Raw genomic sequence first — 18,262 nt, 5'->3', positions numbered from 1 at the left:
ACAAAAATGTGGTAGATATGAGCTAGAAAATTCAGGGAAGGCTTCCCAGAGTAAATGAGGGTTTAGTTGGTTTTGGAGGGAAAATGTGACTAGATGAGGGCAAGATATTTGATATCATTAGTTCTATATTCTCTTTAGAGCATCCTAATTCTTTTATATCTCTGAATTCTGTCTCACCAACTTCTTGGATGGCACATGTGTCAGATATATGTTTGTTTTTATCTCCTAGAGCCGTGGTCGGCAAACTGCAGCTCGCGAGCCACATGCGGCTCTTTGGCCCCTTGAGTGTGGCTCTTCCACAAAATACCATGGCCTGGGCTAGTCTATTTTGAATAAGTGGCGTTAGAAGAAGTTTAAGTTTAAAAAATTTGGCTCTCAAAAGAAATTTCAATCGTTGTACTGTTGATATTTGTCTCTGTTGACTAATTAGTTTGCCGACCACTGGCCTAGAGCATCTAGAACTGACCTGGGCAATAAAGTATGTAAATTGAGTATCCTATTTGCCTTCACTCAGAAGAGAAGACATGCTTCCAGAATTTGGGTCAAAGAGTATAATTCTCTCTATTTAGGGCTGGAAGAGTGTTCCAGTGGGTTATTAGTTGATTGGGTATGAACATCAAACTATACAGGCAATGATATTGTAAATTTAAGTTTATCACTATCAACTTATTCTTTTTACAACTCACTCAAGTTGTACAATTTTGATTTTATACTTTGGAAAACTATTATATGAATGGTATAATAATCTATCAAGTAACATTAAAAGACTCTTGAATGTGACCTGAGATCTAAATACATCTTTACATTTTCCATTTTGATTCTTTGGCAATGTCTGTGAGAGAAGAAAAAAAATGATAGCACATAAAACCTACACCCTCCTCTGAAATGAGGAATTCTGCAGTAATTAATTTAAAAGAACACTAGCACTGCCCCACTACTGCAGTTTGCCCATAGTCTATAGGAACACGAGAAGACCACCTAGGTTCTCTGTGAGTGAGGTTTATGAAGTGGCTCAGCCCTGAGCTTCACTTATTGGCTCTGGCCTTATTTCCGCAGGCTTAGAAGCACACAGAATAAGGAAACTTCTTTAATTGGCCAAGACACACATTTTGAGGCGTGCAGAGCTCCTAACAGGATATAAGGTAGCAGAGCAAATACTTAAAATTAAAGGCAGCTGCCAGAGCTTCCCAGAAATCGCGGCATTGACTCTGTTGTCATAGTAATCCAGACATTGTTTGTGTTTTGTTTGATTTCAGTCACACGAAACACCATCTACTGTACTCTGGGTTTCCGTGTGTGTGTGTGTGTGTGTGTGTGTGTGTGTGTGTGTGTGTGTGTGTGACAGAGAGAGATGACAGTGAGTATTGTATTTCTACTGTTTGTGAGACATTGCATCGGAGCGGTTCTGTCCCATTTCACCACCACAGGACAGGGAAGTTGAACAAAGGGAGATTAAACATGAAGATTTTCTACCATTATGTTTTATTCACACTTTGTTTTGTTCAGGTCATGCATGTATAGAGTATATGCGAGGTCAAATAGAGGATATTAAAAGGAAAATATTGTATTAAAAATGGGTATATGGGTGTGATTTCTTTTTTTCTTTACTTGCCAGTCATTGCTATAAATCCCTGCTCTTCATACTGTTGGTAATTTTATCTAATATTCATTTATTTGCCAAAATACTTACTGAGCACTCACTCAAATAGGAATAAGTAGACCACTGGCATCGAAGCATCTTTGCATAGAAAATGATTGTTGCTTTCTGAAGAAATGTATGATAAAGGAGAAGTATCTAAATTGAGTATCCTATTTGCCTCTACTCAGAAGAGAAGACATTCAGGGAGGTTATTTGCTTCCAGAATTTGGGTCAAAGAATATCATTCTCTCTACTTAGGGCTGGAAGAGTGTTCCGGGAGATGTTTATTTAATCGTTAATGTGGCGTAAATCTGAACTAGCTTACAAAGGCACCGATAAAATCAAACATAGTCTTAGCCTAGATTTCTGTATACATGGCACACATGCAATTTTTAAAGACTTTGATTTTAATAACATTTCTGCCATGAGGCTGTTCCCTACACTATTACTACTGCCTTTTGATTACTTGCTAGGGGCCAGGAGTTTACATAATTTATCTCAAATAGTCTTCAAATAACTGTTATGTTCCCATTCAACAAACAAGGACAACATAATCCAGAGAGATAAAGTAATTTGCTCAAGGTTATCTAGAATCCACATAATTCTCTTTTACTTCAAAACCACCGCAAATATCACACCAACATTTCTCCCAACTTTCTGCTTTGTGGGGGTAGGTCATTATGGGTTAAAGGATAAGGCTGGTCATATATATATTTGCTTACATGTTTTCTTTTTCTGATTATGTGCATGTAGTACCTTGGATACACTTTATGCTATATCACTCCACAGAATACAAAACCAAACCAAACCACGAAAAAAATTGTACATATGTATGTGTGTATAAGGAGGAGGGAGGGAGAGTGTCAGAGATACAAAATTTCCCCCAAATTATCCTCTGCCAATCCTTGTGATAGAAATGAAGAAAAAGTAATGAAGTTTTAAACATTGGTTTTTTGAAACAAAGAAGTTTGGGGTAAATGCAGGGTTTAATGCCTAATTCTGTGGAAGGAATTTGGGATTGAAAACATGAATGGATCTACCATGTACTCCTCACAGGAACAGGAAAAACAATTCAACATAGCGTGCCAGCGCTTGTTTCCATAAGCTGCAGCACTGGTGCGTTTGAGGAAAGAAATGGTGCGCTACAGTGCTGCTCACCAACTGGAGGATTTGCCAAAGTACCGACTGTCTCCCTTCCAATGGACGGAGTCTACCAGAATGCTCCCCACAGTGCAGTGTGTATACAGGATCGAGGGGTAATGGGCTCTATGGGAAATGAAGTGTCCAGTAGTCCCATCAATTTGGAGGAAGTTTTGCCAAAAAAAATTCTTTACTGCAGAGCCACTCAGAGCCTTTTATATGGTCAAATACATTTTCAATTTCCAAGAGGAAAAATAATTTATAGCTTTTCTTAAACTTATATAGCCATGTGTCCCCTTTTCTTAGAAACCTTTGGGAGTCTGCTGTTCTACATAAAACACTTTGTGGTATATTTTCCACAGTTTAAGTTAAAATGCATGGCACTTGGGCAGCCCTTTTTGGGACCCACCTCACATGCCAAGAGCTTTGTTACTTTTGCCATAATAAACGTCACTTCTCTTTTGCTTAAAATATATATATATGACATCATATATAATAGGTATTTTGTTAGTGACATGGATCTTTTCTATACACTGTGAAGACTATTAATGTGACTGAAGAACAAGAAGTGTTTTACAAATCCTTGCAGATCATTATATTATTACTACCCACAGTTTGTGAGGATTTTTTATGCATTCTGTTTGATTAGGTAAATCAGAGATGCATTTTAAGAAAATATAATGAATTTCTTTCACTCATTTATCTCCCTAATTTTATAAGTATTTTGTAAGTGCTTTGAAGCTTAGAATATGTGGACAACAAAATGTACACATTATCTTTCTCACACAGTAATACATGACACCCCAACACCCTACAGTCCAACAGTACAAAATACTCACCTCACTTTCAATCCTTTCCATTAGCTGAAGGTGTTCTTTTAAATTTTAGGGGTGCCTCTGCCTCATACTAGGCCCTCTTTGCAAGTATCAGCAGGCTAGAAAATCCAGAATTAAGATAAAGGAATAACTTGTCTTGACAAGGCTATTTAAAATGTGAATGTTCCCTGAAGGAGTATGACTTGAGCAGTTGTGTATGATTTCATTTATCCTAACAATTTCCCCTTTTATACAAGAGAGCAGGCAGGTCTGGGGATTGTGGCCAGTTAAATAGCTAGAGCTAAGTGCTGAGAGGACAGAAAAAGGAACTGCAGGTAGAGGCAGAGTGCAGCAGGCAACTGAAGACAAATCTCCCGCTTACACCCTTTGATTTAGGACCGGTTCTGGTATTCAGATGGTGGCTTCTTCAGTTGTAGGGCACACAAATAGTCGCTGTTTACATTTTGAGAAAAGGTGAGAGGCTATCCAGTTGGGTGTTGGGGTATTTTTTCTCAATGAACTTGATTTGAGAAAGCAATTTTAAGACATAGACAATGGTCACAGGAGGTAGATAATAGATAGGTAATAATCATTGGGCCAGGAGAGAAATGTCCATTTGATCTGGTGGACATGTCTATAATGAGAAAAGGGAGCTAACTATGGTAACATTTAATAAATACCTAAGTGGCAGTTGGAGTAGAACTGAGTGGAAGACCATGAAGCATGGCTATAAAAGTTTGAGTGACTTTAACAGCCTCAATAGAACTGAGGTTGATGGAAGAACAAGGATGGTTAGTTTGATATCTTGCTTGTGAGGTAGGAATAAAATTTTAAAAAATAAGCAAAAAACATGGTAGTAATGACAAAAGTGAGTTTGAAAGGATGGGCTGTAATTTGGTCCTAATTTGGAAAGAGAAGACTGAAAATAGATCAAGTTCCAGAAACACAGAATCTTGAATTTTCAGTGCTTCCAGAAGAGAAAATGAAAGCCTATAACTTGTCAAAAGCCACATGGGCAGTTGGATGCAGGGGAACAAAGTCTCCTTGTCTATGCTCCTGCTTCCATTCTGTGTTGCCTCTGATAGAAGGTGTTTAAGACATTTTGATTCACTGGTGACATGAAGTTGATGATTCTCTGAGAGAACACTCGTCCAAAAAAGAAGAAGGAGGAGGAGGAGAAAGAGAAATATGCAATTCAAAAGCCAACACAAAGACAGGATAGGGGGGAGGAAGAGGAGGAGGAGAAAAAGTAGGAAGAGGAGAGAAGAAAAGAAGAGAAAAGTAAAATTGGTATCTGGGTATCTGAATATTTTTACAAAAATTAGTCTAAAATTTCAACAGATTCAAAGCTTTGAAGCTTATCGGTAACTCTTGTAGTCTTTCAAAGAGCCAGACACCAGAGGCTAATTCAGTCATGTGGAGTGTCTAGTAGAGCAGGGAAACTCAAGCTCTGACCCTGTAGCCAGAAGACCAGAAAGGAGGACCTCGGAGTGTTGAAGAGAGCTAGAGAGATTGGATGGAGGAGATGGCCTGAGAAAATGATGCCATAAAATGCATATGAGCTCTTTGTCTTGCCTCTGAGCCAGAGGTAGAACTGATGCTTAATAGTGCAGATGCTTTGAGAATTGAACTATGGGGTAGACTACATCCTAGGTTTCAGTCTAGCCACTGGGTGGCGAGCACACAGAAAAGGTGTAAGTGGCATGGTGAAGGCTTTGGATAGTGAACTGATATGAACTATAATCCACAGAAGGTGAGTCAAAATATGCAGAGAACCTAAACATTCTACTGCAAAAGCTACAACGAATCCATTGGATTTTAGCTGGTCATATATGTTAAAAGTAAAAGGATGAAGAAAGATTCAGTTCAAAAGGGTAGAAGGGATATATTCATATTAGACAAAATAGGCTTCAGAGCAAGGAAAACTGCCAAGAATTAAGAGGGACATTATACAATGATAAAAGGGTCAGTTCACCAAGAAGACCTAATGATTCTGAATGTTTATGGTCTAAAAAAAAAACCCAGCAACTTTAAAATACATGAAGTAAAATCTGATAGAACTGAAATAAGAAATAGACAAATTCACAATATGGCTTGAAGACTTCAGTACTTCTCTCTTGGTATTTAAACAAGTCAGAGGAATGGGGGCATGAGAAAACACCTTGGCTCTCCCCCTGAAATTTCAACAAGTTCACCAACTATAATTCAAAAGAGAAATCCCTGCTCAATACAGACGCATGCCTGAGAGACCTGCATTGAAACATCTAAAAGTGAGCGACCGGAAATAAATGGGAGAGAAGAAGGGAGGAAAGTGGAGATGACCCACCGCGCAGCCCTGCAGCCAGGAGCTCACAGCTGGGCCCGGGAGGGGAGGAAGCCAGCAGCAGCAGGCATTTCCTTTGCCTGGGAGGAACAGAGCTGCTGGGGGACAGCTCAGCAGGGCTGGTGGCGAGGGAGTGAACAGTGTCTGAGTCAGCAGACACCTGACAGAGCACTGGGTTCTGCCATGCGGCTCGGCTCTCCACTGTCGGGCATCAGTGGTGTTTCAGACAAAGAAATGGTACCACAGAGCCCTGCCGCCACTTGGTAGATTGATTACTTTTTGCCCAACACTGTGGTCCACATTTTCTCCCTAATTGAAGATTATGCATTCTGCTCTACAAGCTCAGAAGTGGCCATTAGTAATGTAGGTGGCATTCCCAGGAAGTAGCTGCAAGAGTCAGGGTATGGTTTGCCATGTCTTTTCCTTCCATCTCAATGATTGGCAGTATTCCAAGTACAGGCTGCTCCACTGCCGAGTCCAGAGTGATGGCAATGTAAAATAGGGCTGTGGCTGATTTATGGTGAGTCTTGCAATGTGAGTGAGACCACTGTGATTTTCAAGGTCACTGTTACTGCAGCAAAACCCAGCCTGTCCTCGCTGATCCTGTCACACAGCTAGTACATAGCAGATTTGGGATTTCATCTACATATTAATATGCTTTCTTTTCAGAATCTGATATAGCACGCTAGAAGAAACTTAATTTGAAAAACAGTAGCTTACGCATAATATATTTTTTGGAGAAGGTGTACCTCAAATGTCCCACTACAAACATTATTCCAATTTCCATTATATAAGAAAATTTTAGAATATACACTATGAAAATTGCAAATGTTGTTATTCTTTCATGGGAGTTGTTTTCCTCCATTCCACAATATAAGAACATGATTAAAGTTTCCAAACTGAATGGTCCAGATGTGAGAACTTGTAAATATAAATATAAATATAATTATGAGTAAGGTAAAAGAAATTTAAAGTTTAAATTACATCAGAAAATTTAAATTTTTGTGGGTTTTGTGTGTGTGTGTGTGCATGCGTGTGTGTGTGTTTGGAGTACATACTACTAGTCACTTTCATTTTTTATTTTATTATTTTTTAAAATTTTATTGTTGTTAGTATTACAGATGTCTCTCATTTTCTCCCTTTTTGCCCTCATCCACCCAACCCCGACCCCACCTAGGTCTTCCCCATGCTATTGTCTGTGTCCATGGTTTATGCATATATGCATATATGTTCTTTGGTTAATCTCTTCCTGCCCACCCCTCCACCCCCGGGTCTGTTATTCTGCTCCCTGCTTGCATACCTCTGGCCCTGTTTTGTTCATCAATTTATTTTGTTCTTAAGATTCCACTTACAAGTGATATCACGTAATATTTGTCTTTCTCTAACTGGCTTACTTCGCTTAACATAAAGAAAATTCAAATTCTTTTGTCCAACAAGTCTATTGTTATGTTCATTGTTTTAACTTACTGGGTGCAAAGAAAGATAGGTGAGATTTATGCTTTCCAGAAGCTCATGTTAAGGATACTGTGTGTGAGGAGGAGAGACAAATATAGGATGAATAATTAGAGTAATATGGATACGTGATGTAATACATTTATGACCAATGTGCCATGGGAGCATCTAGGAGGGAATATTTAACATTTATGAGGAGGTCGAGAAGAGCTTCCTTTGATATGAATAGAGTTCCTCACATGTCAGGATGAGGGCATTAATAGCAAAGATAATACCACAGGCAGATCCCTGGAAGTGAGAAAAGCCTAGACTTTTCTGGGAACAAGTATTTCAGAATTGTGAGGGCAGGGTGTCTGTCTGTCAGGGAGTGGAAGGAGATGAGCCACAGACCACAGCTAGTAAGCACCACTGAAGAAGTGCCATGTGAATCACTTCCCTGGGACTCTGAATCATCAGGCTGAGTAGGCTTGTCTTATTCTGTGTAACAGAAGCCTTTGTCTATTAGAGGGAAATGACAACATCAGCCAGACTCAACTGGTCTGTTGTGACTGGCTTTTTCTGGGGAGGGTGAGGCAGGTTTTATATTATTGACACAGGGTAAACAGTGCTTGTTTTACATTAAAAAAAAATAAGCATATAAAATTTGCACAAAAAAAAATTTGCTATTTTAAAGAAGTACAATTCAAGGTAATCATTGTGTAATGGGAAGGTCATTGCTTGGGGAAGGAAAAGTCTTTTCATCAAATGGTACCAAATAGTGATATGTATATTAAAAGGAAAGAACCTTGATATTTGTCTTACTCTATAACCAAACATAAATAAAAAATAAATTATACACTTATGACCCTATAGCTAAAACTATAGAGCTTTTGGAGGAATACATGGAAGGATCTTTTTGATTCAGTGGTAAACAAAGGTTACTTGTGTCATAGAAAGCAATAACCATAAAAGGAAAAAAAATTGAATTAAGCTTCATTGAAATTTAACACTTCTGATTATTAGCAGCTATTAGGAAAATAAATAATCATAGGCTAGTAAAAATATTTGCAAGACATACATCTGACAAAGGACTGACTTTGAAGATGTATAAAGAACTCTTACAACTCAGTAATTAAAAACACAAACCACCCAGTTATCAAATAGGCAAAATATTTAGACAGATACTTCATTAAAATATTACAGGAAGGGTAATAAACACAACAAAAATGATCAACATCATTAGTCATCATTCTAAATTCAAACTAAGACCACAACAAAATATCATTATACGCTCACTAAGATGTCTAGAATTTTAAAAATGGATAAACCAAACATTGCTAAGATTGTGGAGCAAATAGAGCTCTACTGGTTGGACTGTAAAATGGTACAACTAATTTCAGAAAAGTTCTGGAAGTTACTTATAAATCTAAACATGCACCTACATTATAACTCTGCAATTTTAATCTTGGGTTTTTACCCAAGATAATAAAATATATGTCCACAAAAAGACTTATTTAAAAAAGTTTACAGTAGTTTTATTCAGAATAGCAAAAACTGGAATAGTTTAGGTATCTTTCAATAGGAGAGTGGATAAACAAACATGGTATAGCCATACGTTTGAATACTACTCATCAATAAAAAGGAATAAAATACCAATATACACACCAGATAGATACATTTCAAAACATGTTGAGTCGAATAAACAGACACAAAAGAGTATATACTGTATGAATTCATTTCTATTAAGTTCTAGACTGAAAATAAATCGAACAGTAGTTGCTTCTGGTGAGGTGGAAATAAAGATTGAATGGGAAGGAGTTTGGGAAATTTTTCTGGGACGATGGTAATCTTTATTTTGACAGGTTTGGGTTACACTGATATATAGATTTGTCAAAATTTAGTGAAAATACACTTAAGAATTATGTATTACATATATAATTTTTTTATCAAAAGGAAAAGCTAACCATATTTATTTAACGATATGCTTGTTGAAGTACATATGGTGGGAACTGTACTGTTCATAATTTACTTTGAAATGCATCAAAAATTAAGGTGAATTAATGGATGGATAGGAAAGATGGATAAATGGAAAGATACAATATAAAGTACCTTTTCTAAAATATTACTGATAGAATCTAGGTGTGGGTATATAGGTGTTCACCATAATTTTTTTCAATTTGTCTTGTGTATATTACAAATTTTTATAATAATATGGAAAATGTTAATGTCTCTCATTTTTCTAGCATATGCTAGGTTTAGAATAATAATTTAGTCTCACATTTTTTTAGGCAAACAATATCCACCCACTTTCCCTTCCTTCCATTAAAGCAGAAGTGAAGTCACAGGGTGGGTAGATACTCTCATGACTAGTTAATAAGCAGCCTCCTGCCACTCCCTGTTGCAGCACACTGTTTCAGAGCTCAATGCTAACAGTAACCAAAACAAAGTCCCCACTGGAACATAGGCTATAAGCAAAAGGACAAGAATCAAGCCAGTATTGACAGTTAAGGTTGAAGGTCTGCTAATAAACTGTGGGAAGAGGGTTTGCACTAAAAGGCTTATATGTTCAAGGTAATTGTAATCTTACAGATCTATTAGGATGCCTTTAACCTGAAAAAAATATATATTACACTCAGTTAAATTCTCCTAGTGTTTCCTGCTCATCCTCTTTTATCCCAAGTAATAAGTTGCATGAGCGATTTATTAGAAAACTGTTGAGTATAATTCATGTATTTTCCTTAACTCCACTAATTTCCTCATTCACAATCTTCCACATCTCAAAAGGATTACCAAATCACCCAGTAACAAAAAGAAGCAGAAAACTAGGAGTAATTTCTGGTTGCACAGTTTCTCTTATCCCAAGTGTTCATCCCATCATCAGGCCTTGTTAATTCCAAATACTCTCACATTCTTCCACTTCTTTCCATCTTGACTGTCTTCGCCTTTGTTGCAGACCATCATCACCTTTTACTTGGACTTCTGCATGAGTCTCTTTAGTTGTCTTTTCATGTTCTCTCTCTCCCCATCCCCTTCCATTAATACATGTAGCAGAAGTGATTTTTTCTCAAAACGTAGCTGCATTATGTCACTACCTTGCTTAAAAGTTTTCATTTCTCCTATACTTAGTCTTAATCCACACACTGTAATAAACTATAAGAATCTGCCTTACACCCTCATCTAATCTCTCTAAAGTCATGCCATTTGCTTGTCCCATTGCAAGCACAGCACACTCTACTTCGGAAGCACAGCCTGTCTTTCGAATGCTCTTCCCCCAGTTCTGTGTGTCTAGTTCTTTCTGTTCTTTAATTTCAGCATAAAATACCACCTCCTCCGAAAGACTTCCCTGACCATTATGTTTAAGAGGGTCCCAACTTTTGATATCTCATTTAGATTAAGAAGATCTAGCTTTTATTTCAGGATGCTCAAGTTTATCTGTTCATATTCTATTTTGGTAGTTGCCCAAATATTTTTGGAATTATTTTTGGAGTTACTGCAAGGGATCCAAGAAGCTTTATATAAACTTGAAATTGCTTTTACATTGAATCAGTTCTATTTTATGTCCATGGATTCTATTTTTCAGGATTATGTAGATGCCTCTATGATTAATAAAATAAAAATTTAAGTGTATTTCTGGATGTCTATTAAAATTTAATATTGTTTTTAATCAACCTATAACCAAAGTAAAAAAAAAGTATGCATAGAGTTTTCTTTAACAAAAGAGCTTTCAATCCATAAAAATTTCTGAACCACTGCTCCATATTACTACAAATAAATTACAATTAATTTAACCATATGATGTATTTGACTTTTTTCTGAAGTTGGATAACATTTTCTATATTTAGTACTAGAATGTTACAAGTTAAATAAATCCTTGAGATAATTCAGTTTAATCCCTTTTATTATAGAATAGGAAATAGTGGGTTAGAGACTTAAAATATTTATCCAGCCCAGCTGGTGTTGCTCAGTGGTTGAGCATGGACCTATGAATCAGGAGGTCAAGATTCAATTCTGGGTCAGGGCACATGCCCGGTTGCGGACTCGATCCCCAGTGGGAGGCATGCAAGAGGCAGCTGATCAATGATTCTCTCTCATCATTGATGTTTCTATCTCATTCTTCCTCTCTGAAATCAATAAAAATATATTTAAAATATTTATCCAATCACATAAATAATAGAAGAATAGAATATCACTGGTGGTGTCTTGTCTTATAGTCCAGTGTTTCTTCCATCTCCCTCAGCTTCCTTTTGACAAAGTGCTGTTTCAGATTTGGGGCCAGAGACCAGATTCCTTTGCCAAGTGTCAAATGAGTTGTCCAGCCCATTCATTATCTTTCTCATTCACTCCTGCTCCCTCTCTAATTTATTTGGGCTACAATCTCACTGTATCTAGTGTTTATTTTTTACTGGTTGTTAAATATTTAACCAGCTGCATGTTAACATGAAAATGACCACACAAGAAAAATGGTTGCTAAGTGAAGGTAATTTAACTCCCTACAAATAATCAAGTAATTATACTGAGAGCTATAAAGCACGCACAGAATCCTTTACCACCACTAAGGCATCCTTTCTACTCACATTTTTCTCATGCCTCCTAGAGCAGCATAAAACCAATTCCTTGATGCCAATGGCAACAAATTTAAAATCTGACTTGTAACAAAGCTTGGTTCCCAGATGTTCCTATTGGCTATACTGTTACACAACTGATTTAATGATATGTTTGGACATTAAATGCTTCCATGGATTGTTTTTGATGCAAATTGAAGTCAGTTTTAAATAGGAGCATAAAAGTCCTAAAACTCCAATAGACCAGTATTCAAAATGCTAGATTTAAATCTACTGTGAAGACATGGTTTCTATTGAGTTAATTTCTAAATCCACAGAAGGAAATATAAACCCTTTTCATTTAAATTTCTTTTCAGACCAAGTTAGTCTCCTAAGGACCACTAGACACCACATTTAGAGAACTAGGGTATCTCTGGGCTGTAATATCATTCTACTTTTTTCTCTCTTGTTCTCAAGTGAATACTTACGAGATTTATTTCAGAACCTTGCCAAATGTAGGCTTCTGGGCACCACCCTGAGACTGTGATTCAGTAGATATTGGGTTGAATTCAGTACTTGATATTTTCAGCAAGCTCCCTCAACTGATTTTGAAGCAGGTGCTCATGGACCACACTTGGAGGAAACTTGGCAAGCCCAGCAATGATCACGTGGCAGACTCTCCTCCTCCACGCATGTGTGAGGCCAGGGTGGCCAGAGACAGGGCAGTGACCTGGGAGAAGCTCAGCTTCCCAACAAGTCAGGGGTGGTTACGGCAATTATCCATGTGTCAGCAATAATTTTAAAAATGACCAATGCCAGTCTTGAAGTAAAAGTGCTCTTGCCTTTCTTCATAGATTTCGTGGGAAGATGAACCACAAAGCTAATTTGCCTGACAAGAAGATAATATTATTCCAGATTTGGTTCATGATATTCCTCATTCAGCTCATCCCTAAAAATGAGGTACAGCTATAACTCATTTTTTTTCAATGAAATGAATCATTCAAGAGTATGTTTAAACATTCTTTTTAAAGAGTTTTATTGAAGACAGAGGATATTATAAAGTGATCTTATTCTATTGGTAAGAGCTGAAATATACCCCATTAAGGAGATCTAAAGATCAGTGCAGATGTTGCTGCTTAATCATGCTTAATGACATGGTTAATATTTCTAAAAGATCTTTGAGGGAAAGGGAATCTAGATTAATTTAAAAATGAAATCATTCATGGAAAAGAATATGCTTTGTCCCAATAATAATAACAATAACAGCAGCACCAGTTCTAGAAATTAATTATCAGAATAAATAAATTATCATGCAAATAATCAGAATGAATCATCAAACTGATTCACTCTGGACACAGGTTTCCTTCAAAACCCAGTCAGGCTCTATGGTTTAAAATGAATTCAAGTGAAGAGGCTCTGTGTCTCCAGACTTAGAAGTTTCTGTTATCCTAAATTACCACCCGTTTTCTGTATTGGTACCATTGTGTAATGGGTCTAAATAGGATGTTAGAACTTTATTTTACTAATGCTAAACAGAAGAAGGAGACTCAATTGGGTAGTGGATTTTTGGCCTACCTTTGAGGTTGAGAAAGATGCAATACTTGTGTTTCATGACAAAGTAAAATTCTATAATTGAGTCGAGTCATTCTTATACTTAGGGAAATAATTTAGTAAATTAATGTATAGATTTTTCTTAAATTTAAACTTTCATAAGTTTTTTGAAACCTTTAATGTCTGCCACCACACACCCAGTGTGAGGTTGCAACTGAGGGGAACCAAATTTTGTCACCCCCAAATATGCTTTTTGGGGTTTTAATTTCAAGCTGGTTATTAAGAAACAAAAGATTCAGAAAGAGCCTTACACACACACACACACACACACATGCACCTTACCTGCTTCAAGGAATTCAGATAGAAAAACAGGAAGAGAACATCACTTTAGCATCATGACATAAACTAAATATACCAGGGAGCAATCTGGCACAGCCTGTTTGTGAATTTCATTCTGTGTCCCATTGTCTGTGGGTGGCCCAGCAAGAATTTATTTACCACTCTGTTCTGTTTGTTCTTTCTCCTTTACCGGTAAATTGCCTACTTTTCTTTTGAAATTCCAGACCCCTGCTCCCCCACCCCCACCCTGTCTCCTTTGTCCATAATGGCATATAATTCTCAACTGCCCAACGTGTCTTCGGGACTCATATTCTTATGGCATGCCCACATGTACACGGTAATAAGTTTTAGACAATTTTTTTCTGTTAATCTGGCTCATGTTAATTTGATTATTAGCCAAGCTTGAAGAATTTAGAAGGTGGGAGGAAGGTTATTTTTGTGCCCCACCCACACAGCTTATTTAGAATAAGACAATGTATTTGTTTATTTTAAGCATGTATAAATGTTCTGTGGAGTATTCCTAAAATATCCATGACTTCCAGGCGCTCTGCCACCTGAATGAGTAAAACCACCGGTGTGCTGATTTAAGCTGTAATTATAAGAATGTGCCTGAATCATAACACAGTGCCTTTACATGGACTTGTTGGGGGTTTTGGTCACTGTTGGGCCAGTCACCTGGCAGGAATGGTTTATTCAAATGGGAAAATAGATGTGAGATGGAGAACTCTAGTAGATGTTAATGGGGGAATAACCTATTCTCAGTCTTTAACCTTGGAGGTGTCAAGATGTCTAGATGGGCACTCCTTAGGCGGTGTCTAATTTCATTCCCTTACTGAGGAGTCTGGGAGGTCAGATGAGCTGCTGTGAGTCTAAAGCTCTGGGACTGCACAGAGCTTGTCTCTACGCTTGGAGCGGCAGATGTGCTTACTTCAGGTCAAGTTCAACCTCAGAGTTAGACCACCTACTGCAGGGGTGGGGAACCTTTTTTTCTGCCAAGGGCCATGTGGATATTTATAACATCATTTGCGGGCCATACAAAATTATCAACCTAAAAATTAGCCTGCTATATTTGGTCATACATTTAATTAACTCACCCCTAATGTCTTGGCAGGGCCAGAGCAAAGGATTTCTGGGGCCTGTATGGCCTGTGGACTGGAAGTTCCCCACCCCTAACCTCCTGGAAGGTTACCACAGATATAGAGTTGCCTCTCAATCCCATATATACATAGAGAAATTTGAATTATATCATTTTAATTTAACAGAATAACTATAGAAGGAAAAGTTATTTTTTTCAAAGGCATTCCTTTAATATAGCACCAAACCCATCGGATCATTTATACATAATTTCTGATCATTCTTATATTGATGGATTAAAAATGATTCACTATGGTGCTTATAGGGTTTTTTTTTTAACATGGTTTATTTATTAAAAAGTTAAATAGCAATAAAATGAAATGGCACAGGGAAAGATGTGATTAAATATTTAAAGAACTGGTGATTAAATATGAATGTTTGGGAATATGACCAAAATATTGGAGCCATTAAATTGTGAATAATCTTCTATTTTCCATCCTTGTTTTATTGTCTTTGATGCCTACAGGTATTATACATAAAATATCTTAAATTACCTTTAGAGCAGATGGAATTGGGAGGGTGGAACAATGGTCTTTGTCCCATTGCCCATACTTAGTGCTATTGAATGTGCATGAGCTTTTGCTTATAGCATTATATCCTGTTGCTCCTGTCCTCCTATGCCAAATGCTGCTGCTTTTCAAATTAAAATTGGTTCTCAATAACCAGCTCCAGGAAATCCCCCGAAAGTATTTTTGTAACTTCCTGCATCCTGAGTGCAATCTTCCTTAGGATATCTTGAGAAAGGAAGAGTCCTTAGTGCTGCTTATCTGTCCTGACCCAGATCAGTTTGCTGCTCGTTGTCTAATAAAATGACCTCATGAAAGCATCATAATATAAACTGTGATTAAACATGTAGCTAGTAATAGGCGCTCAGCCATTTTATTTTCACAATAACTTTGAGCTTTCCATGTATACACACATATGTCCATTTGTAAACTGACCAGACATATCTATTTTTTTAAAGGACACTCTCAGAGGTGCTCAGAGTAGAATAGCCAAATCAATGTTATTTTTTAAAAAAGAGATCATTTTTTTAAATGTATATTTTTATTGATTTCAGAGAGGAAGGGAGAGGGAGAAGGAGAAGGAGAGGGAGAGGGAGACAGAGAGAGAGAGAGAGAGAGAGAGAGAGAGAGAGAGAGAGAGAGAGAGAGAGAGAGAGAGAGAGAGAAAGAGAAATATCAATGATGACAGAGAATCATTGATTGGCTGCCTCCTGCACACCCCCTACTGGGGATTGAGCCCTCAACCTGGGCATGTGCCCTTGTCCGGAATTGAAACCGGGACCCTTCGAGTCCACAGGCCAATACTCTATCCACTGAGCCAAACCAGCTTGGGCCAAATCAATGTTATTTTAATGTCAAAACTACTGCAGTGATACACATGCCAAATTTTTGCCCAAGGGTCTAGGAAAAGGAACTTCACTATGATAGCATGAGGCTACAATCTCTCCATTTGGCTTTCACCACAGCACAGGGAGGGGAATGTAAAGTCCCTGTGTTCCTGATGGTGGTTAGGCCCTTCTTCTCTCAGCCTGCTTGTAACTTGCTGAACAGAAGAAGAATTGCAGGTGTCTGTCACATGAGAGCAGGTTGTTAAAGGAGCTGGGCAAAGAGTAAATGAGGGTGCTAGCAGCAGCCGGTGTGTGAGTGTATGTATTGTTTTAAGGGTCCCTGGGAAGGAAAAAAAAAGATTGTACATTGAATATGTTCCTGGCATTCGGCTGAATGTATTATCTTAATCACCTCACCGATACTGTAAGGGGTATATTTTTATTTATTACTCAAGTTTATGGGTTAAGAAAATGAGACTCAAAAAGGGAATGAACTTGCCTAAGGTCACACAGCCAAGCACCTGATATTTTTACCTCGCTCGGTCAGGGCAGGTCGTTCAGTCTTGGGGAACAGATGGTGCAGGGTATGGAGGCCTGGAAAAATGTGGCATTGCTTAGGATGCACTAAATAATTCAGTATGCTTGACTGAAAATATAAATGAAAAGTTACAGGCTCCGAGGAAGGAAGGGTAGACATGGGTTAGCTCCAGATGACTTCTCACCAACGGAAAATTAAGGATTTGGCTCCGGTTTCCCTTAAACCCCATGAATATTCAGTAGGAACGGGCCCCAGACAGGTCAGCATGCAGTCAGTTGGCAAATCTCACTGTTTCTTCTGCTTCCCCCGTGTAGCCTGTGGTACTCCATTGACACCATCCTACTCTGAAATTTTTTTTTTCCTTTTTGTCTGGACAATAAGAATAGCTTTCTACCTGTCTCTTTCAGCAGCTTCATTTATTTTCAGGTCTTCCTCAATAATTCGGCACGTTTAATGTGCTAATCTGTGGGCTACTTTCTATTGCCAAAAGCTGTATGTAGAGGGTGGGGCAAGAGTAGGCGAAACACAGTTTATTGTATTATTTTCCATATGAACAACTGTAAACCTACTTTTGCCCCACCCTGTATCTAGACACTTCTTGTTTTTTAAAGCAGTTTTAAATTCATAGCAAAATTGAGCAGAGAGTACAGAGAGTTCCCACATGTTCCCGTCACCACACACGCACAACCTTCCCCATTACCAACCCACTAGAGCAGTGTACTTGCTACAACTGATGAACCCAAATTCGCACATCATTGTCACACAAAGTCAGAGTTGACATTAGGGTTCACTCTCGGGGTTTGACTGTGTGTGGGTTTTGACAAACAAATAATGACATGTATTCACCTTAGAGTGGTTTCACTGCTCTGAAACTCCTCTGTGCTCTGCCTAGTTGTTCCTCTCAACCTGCAAACCCCTGGCAGCCACTACATTTTTTACTGTCTCCATATTTTTTTTTCCTTTTCCAGAATTTCATATAGTTGGAATCAAAGGGTATGTAGCCTTTTCAGATTGGCTTCTTTCAGTTAGTACCAGGCATTTTCATTTCCTCCATGCCTTTTCGTGCCATTCCAGCTCATTTATTTTTAGCATTTAATATTCCATTGTCTGGATGTGCCATAGTTTATTTATTCATTCTCCTACTGAAGGGCATCTTTGTTGCTTCAAAATTTGGGGACTTATGAATAAAGCTGACATAAACATCTGTGTGCAGGTTCAAGGAAGATGATATCTGGATTGTATGGTAAAAATATGTTTAGTTTTGTAAGAAACTGCCAGACTGTCCTCCAGAGTGGCTACACCATTTCCCATTCCCATCGGTAATATATGTCAATTCTAGTTGTTCATATCCTCACCAGCATTTGGTGTTGTCCGTGTTTTGAACTTGGCCATTGTAATAGGTATGTAGTGGTATATTGTTATTTTAATTTTCAATTTCCTAATGACATAGGAAGTTGTACATCTTTTATATGTTTACT

Source organism: Cnephaeus nilssonii (assembly GCF_951640355.1).
Source record: "Cnephaeus nilssonii genome assembly, chromosome: 14".
Lineage (NCBI taxonomy): Eukaryota > Metazoa > Chordata > Mammalia > Chiroptera > Vespertilionidae > Cnephaeus > Cnephaeus nilssonii.
Note: the sequence above shows the minus strand (reverse complement) of the source record.